This window comes from Lagopus muta, chromosome 1, assembly GCF_023343835.1.
Source record: "Lagopus muta isolate bLagMut1 chromosome 1, bLagMut1 primary, whole genome shotgun sequence".
NCBI lineage: Eukaryota > Metazoa > Chordata > Aves > Galliformes > Phasianidae > Lagopus > Lagopus muta.
Genome location: NC_064433.1, coordinates 164,608,280 through 164,614,980, shown reverse-complemented (window position 1 = coordinate 164,614,980; position 6,701 = coordinate 164,608,280).

The window sequence follows — 6,701 nt, the reverse complement described above, 5'->3', positions numbered from 1 at the left end:
CGCCGCCGCCGCCGCCACCCTTCCTCACCGCCCCCTTCCCTCCCTAAGCTCGCTATGTACCCGCCCCAACACGGACCCGCGGTCGGTGTCTCTGATGGTCGGTTTGCCCAGTTCAGTGCGTGGAGCAAAGGGCTGTCAGCTTCTACAGTGTCTTAACTCATCCTCCAACAAGGCCAGGTTAAAACGAAAGCAAACTGTGTAGGCTCGCTCTGTCCAAAACAGACAAGGAAGTCCTGAAGTTCTCATAATCCTTTTAGAGGTGCTTGTTGTAAAGGGTCTTCAGATACAAGGGCTGCTCCAAAAGTTAATGTGTTATGATGGCCCTCGATGCCAAATGTTGGTAGTGTGGAAGTAGAGGTTGAACCTTCCCACCAATATTCCATTATGTTTTGTTGCCGTGTGACAGATGGCAGTGGAGGGGCACTGACAAAATGGTGCCTGACGTGGAAATGCAGATGAAGCAGAGATGTGACTCTGAATTCCTCCATGCAAAAGAAATGGCACCCACTGACATTCATGAACACTTGCTGAGCGCTTACATAGACCAAACATTGGATGTGAGCACGGTGAGGCAGTGGATGGTGCGTTTCAGCTGAAGAGCTGAGGAACGTGGCGTGCAGGCTGTTACTCACAGCTGGCAAAAAATGCACAGCTAATGGTGGTGACCACATTGAAAAATAACATTTTATAGCTGAGAATTTGCTCTACCAAATAGTGTTAGTGTGCTCGTTGTATCAGTTGTAGTTTCCATAAAAATATAAAGAAGGCTCTGCTTTTGGAGCAAGCTGCATGTATTTACAGCCCTGTGGCTGGACATAAAAGCAAGTGATTTGGAGTGCAGACCAGGCATTGGTGAACATGGAAGACTAACATAGATCCATGTAAGTCCTTCATACTGTTAAAAAACAACACAACAACAACAAAAAAAAAACAGGTTATTTTTTGGCTCTTGCTACATGACAGAATATCCTGTTTAGGGCTGCATGTTAAGAAACTGTGAAACTTCACCTCCGGAAGCAGACATGATTACATGCTCCAAGAAATTAAAGAAAACTGTCCGAAATATACTAAACCACCAAGCAACAAATTACTATCAAAATAAGCTGACATCATTTAACACTGTGTTAAATATTGCAGTAAAAATTACTTCACCAACGATGAGACACATCTGAGAAATGATGGTGACAGCACCTGTTTCCCAACATCACCCCCCAGGAAGTCATGGAGCAATAGCCCAACCTTGAGTGGCCTCCTCTATCTCTTCTATCTCTTCTTTCCAAATGCTTACACTTCTGCTCAGAAACATTGCTAGCGTTGTGGTCTGTAGGACCACATGAGAAAATGTTTCTCTACGTGTGTCTCAAAGAACTTCCCTGAAAACAAAAGAAAGAACCTATCATCTCCTGGAAAATGACTTTTAAAATAATCTTCAAATTATGCTCCTCTAGACAGCCCATATTGGATGAATGTTGTCTTTGTCTATATTAACTGTTGTTTTGGTTTTTGTTCTTAGTGAGAGGAAATAATAGTGAATTATTTTTTTTTTTTTAATTGTACCTTTTTTTTTTTTTTTTTTTTTAAGAGTCTGTGTTGTTTTTAAGATCCAGTTGCCAATTACTAAATGGCTGATAAAGTGGAAGTCAGAATAACATGAGTAAAGATGATAGATTATTTTTTTCATGTTTTTCAAATGTGAAAGAACTCAGGAAACTTTTCACTTTGGAGCTCAGATCTCTTCCTAATGAAGAAGAAAAGTACTAATTGCTTCTGTTACCACCTTAAGACTTTCATGTGGTTTTCTGGATTATTACAGGAGGAAACTCAAGGAGACTTTCACTGAGAAGCTGTGAGGATCTTCTGACACCAGAGAATCATAGAATGGCCTGGGTTGGAAAGGACCACAGTGATCATCTAGTTTAAAACCCCTGCTGTGTGTAAGGTTGCCAACCACTAGACTAGACTGCCCAGAGCCACAACCTCCTTGGGCAACCTGTTCCAGTGTGTCACCACCCACTGTGTGAAAAACTTCCTCCTAATATCTTTAAGTAGATCGTTGCATATGAAAACAGCTTTCTTCAAAAGCACTTCTCCAGGATCACTGTGTCATAATCTTCTTACCAGCACCATGTTTTGTGTTATCATCGTAAGTGTGCTACAATGGGAAGGTGACTTGGAGTGACAGCAGCCTTCTAACTGTCATAGATATTAATGTCATCTATTTCTTCATCCGCAATGAGTTCATCCTCACCAAACTACAGATGCAAGTGGAAGGAACAAAGTGCTTGTGTCCAAACACGAGGATATCAGGCTATTCATGAGTCACCTCAAGAAAAAGACTTTAAATAACCATCCCACCAAAACAGTGTGGGTTCCTAGGATACACAAAGATACATAGATGACATCTGGACCGAAAACTTGGATTCCCTCATCGATTTCTGCCACAAATTTAACAGCCAGAATTGTCCATCAAACTATCTCTGGAAAACTCTTACATCAGCATCAACTTTCTAGACACCACGGTCAACATAAAAAATAGCAACCTACAAACTACCATATGCAGAAAATCCACAGACCAACACACCTCCTTCCACAAACCAACAGCTATCCAAAACAAAGCAGAAAAACTGTGATATAGTACCAGCCCACAAACATCACCTCATTTGCTCTGAGGAGAACATTCGTAGCACACCCTCAGAAGGCAAAAGCAACAGCTGATGTTCATCCAGTAGTGACACTCCTCTGTGATTGCATATTTGAAGAAGCCACCTAAGCCCTCTACAAACTTACTACAATACAGAGAAAATCCCTCACTGGTTATCATGCACCACAATGTGCAAGAAATATATACTGGAAAATATTAACAATCTGCAACTTATGTTTTAAGAAAATCATACCTCTAAATGATTTTTCCTAAAACCTTCCCTCTTTTCCTTCCAGCAACACTCAGCATCATCAGCTCCAACACTAAGAAAACTTTTGGCAGACCAACATGCACTGGCTAGAACTAGATGACTCCAGAAAATCAGGTCCAAATTTTGCCACAACCTATATAATAAATGCCTGCTACGCCAGAGCTGCCAACATCCATAGATCCTGCATATGCACATCCTGTGATGCATTGTGTGATGCATTCAGTGCTCTCAGGAAGCTGTGGCTGAAACCACACTACCACTGGGTTCTACGTAATTAGGACAGAACAGTGACACTAGTTGGAAAGTAATCTTCCCAAAACAACTATGGGCATCTCCAAACTTGCTGGCCTGACTCTGAAAGATTAAAGGTAGGCCAGAGAACAAATGTTTGTAACTCTGTTGGATACCAGATATTATATCAGATGCATTCAAGACAGGCCTGTGATTTTCTCCGTGTTTCAAGACTCAGTGATCTTCATGAGGAATTTCCTACCACTTTCTCTGGTCATCTAAATTTCTGTCACCTCCTGAAGCCTTAGGAGAGCCAGGATCACCTTCCACACCTAAAATAACAAACACTTTTCTCTCAGATGTCTAACTGATTAACACAGTTAAGGGCAATTCAGAGCAATCAGCTAGAAATACCTTTACATTTTCTCTGTTTCAGGCCCAACAGGTTGTTCATCCACCTGGAAGCGTGTATGCTTTACCTAATACCTGCTTTACCCAACTGTATATATTGACCTAATAAAAAATATTTTCTTCCTAAAAAAAAGAAAAAAAAGTTGTTTTCTTTGAATAGCAACATGAGGAAAAGCTCCTGTGCTTAAAGCCCTGGCTCTGTAACGCAGGTTCTTGAACACTGAACAGAAAGTAGCTCTGCTATTGTTTGCAAAATCCTTGAGTTGCAGGAGATTTGATTATAAATACCTGTTGTGATAAGACTGCTTAACTGTCAAAATTTCTTTATCATTTTGCTTTGAAGCAAAACAGGAAGTACAGTGTTTACATAAAAGACTGTGTTGAAAGTAGGTTCTCACTGCAAAGTTGAAAGTCTTGACAAATCTGCAAGTCAAAGTAAAACAATGAAAAAATACCATGTTTTAGTTTAGTTTGTTCTGCTTCAAAATAAGGAGAACCACTAAAAAAAATTCTCACAGCCTACAATTCCAGTAAGGCAACATTTATTATCTCAAGAGAGACTATAACTGAAATATTCCATTTTAGTAAATCAGTAAGTGCATCCTTCTGACTGCAAAATTTTTTAAGCAGGCATTGTTAAATAAGAGTTGTACTCTTCCAGCAGCTAGCTTTTTATTCTGTGGAAAGACGTTCACCATTTTCTTCTTTGCTGGTTGGAATATTGCTGGCAAAATGTTTCATCAGCCAAAGGCTGTTCTGGATGTAACAGAAATATTTCATTTGAGCATGTTTTGGACAGTAGAATGATAGAATGGCTTAGGCTGGAGGGACATTAAAAATCATCTAGCTCCAACCCCCTGCCGTCGGCACAGCTGCTACCCACAGGATCCCTCCAACCTGGCCTTGAATGCCTCCAAGGATGGGGCACTCACAACCTCCCTGGGCAACCTTTTCAAGCACCTCACCACCATCTCATTAAAAAATTTCTTCCTAACATCTAACCTAAGTCTCCCCTCTTTTAGTTTAAAGTCATTCCCCCTTGTTGTATCACTATCAGACCATGTAAAAGGTCAGTCCCCTCTTGCTTGTAAGCTACCTTCAAGTACTGGAAAGCCACAGTGGGATCTCCCTGGAACTTTCTCTTTTCCCAACTAAACAAGCCCAACTGCCAGTCTGGCCAGCAGGTCCTTGCTCAGCCATGTTGGTCTCCTTCTTTGCCTAATTTCTTATTCTGGAAGATAGAGTACACTTGTACCCTCAGAAAGGCATCCTTTTAGTGCTGCCAGCCCTGTTTTGTTCCTCTGTCCCTAAGGACAGTTTCCCAGGGGATCTCATCCAGCAGTATCTGAGTGGTTGAAATCTCCCATCAGGATAGGAGCCTGTGAGCACAATGCCTCTTGCAGCTGAAGCTAGAAGGCCTCATCAGCAGGATCCCCTTGATCAGGTAGCCTGTAGCAGACTTCAACCATCAGGTGTTTTTTATTGATCCGTTCCCTAATTTTAACTCACAAGATCTTGACCTGTTTCTCAGAGGCAACTCTGAGACCTGTGGCTCCTGATCCCTTCAGCAGATTCCCAAGTGACATCAAGTCTTTTTTGATAATTTTGATTTTCCTAGTTGCAGTCTCTTTTTGTTTGTTTGTTTTAAAGTCCAGGAGTGAATACTAGTCCTCCAGCTTTATCATACCTGATATTGTGAATGCAGGCCCCTGGCAGACAGCAAGCCACTACAGAGAGGTTATCCAGGCTGCAGATGGGTGCCTAAGTGCCTCTCAGCACGGTCTCCCATTACCGAGTTCCTTCGCCTTTTTATTGTGGCACTGGTTGTGACTCAGGTTCTCAGTTGAACCTTCTTAATGTGGTTGCTCTTTTTGGTTTTGAACCATCACACCCGCTTCTCTTTCCATCCCCAGAGGTTCACAGGGGGACTCTGGGGCCAAGGGGGAGGTTTATTCTTCTGCCCTGAGCAGAGACAAGGTTACAGTCTCCCTCATCCTGCACGTGTTTACCCTCTGTCAGGTTGGAAGCCTTCTTATCTTTTTCCCCTTGCTGGACCAAGGACAGGGCTGTCAGTCTGCCTGTGTCACCTCATGATACCAGGCATCGGTCTCTCCCTCTGCCTGCTGGATTCATCTCAGTCTGATGACTTCCCCTTACAGCCTGGTCAGCTGCTTAAAAAGATCATCATGCTTACCTCAGTCCCTCTGGTGACTTCCAGACTCTAGAGCTCCCACAACCAGAGGTCTGGGCATCTCTTGCTCATCAGAAGATCCATCTGGGAGCATGTGTCAGCCCATAGAGGTTGTGGCCCCTCAGCCCAGCTGTTGTGGCTGGTAAATACCACGTTAGTTTTCAATAGGGTTCCTCAGCCCCAGTTTCCTAGACAAGAGAAGTAGCCAGCCTAATGCCTTCCCTTTCTGAACTGCTGTGCAAACTGACTCGTTGCTTTAGGAGGAAATGAAATTCCACAGCCTCAGAAACTGTAATGAAATGAAGTAACTTTTTTTTTTCTTTTACTTCTCCAATTGCTCTGGACAGTGATATTGTGGGTGACAAAGCTGCCCAGGGCAAGGCATTGGAAGTGGATTAACTTTAAGGTCCCTTCCAACACAAGTCGTTCTATGATTCTATGACTCTATACAGTGCTGATTATAAGTAAATGTATAAATGTAAAAAGGAGGGTGACAAAATATGACCAGTGGCCTAGAATGCCTCACTGAAAACTTCTGCTTTTATTTAGAACTGTCTGCTAGAAAAGGCTGGGAAACAGCAATTGATATGACAGGAAATAGTTGTTGTATTTCAAAACAGTGGAAAAATGTATTAAAACGTCCTTTAAGTTTCCCAGTGAATTGCTGTTCTGCTTCTTTCTAATCTGGTAGATTTGACAAGGTCATAAAAATGAAGCTGATTTTGAAATCTCAACAGAACTAGTATTAATGTCTCATATTACTATGATAAGTTTCATATTATTATGGAAAAAATCTCAAATTAAGGTAATGAAATATATATTTTTTCCTGTTCAGGAAAAATTACTTAAAATTAATTTAGAACAATGTTCTCTCACTGTTTTGGAAGTCAGTAAAAAGATGTGTTGCAAAATACTGGGCAATAAGTAAGAATCAGAATGTCAGGGATTGGAAGGGA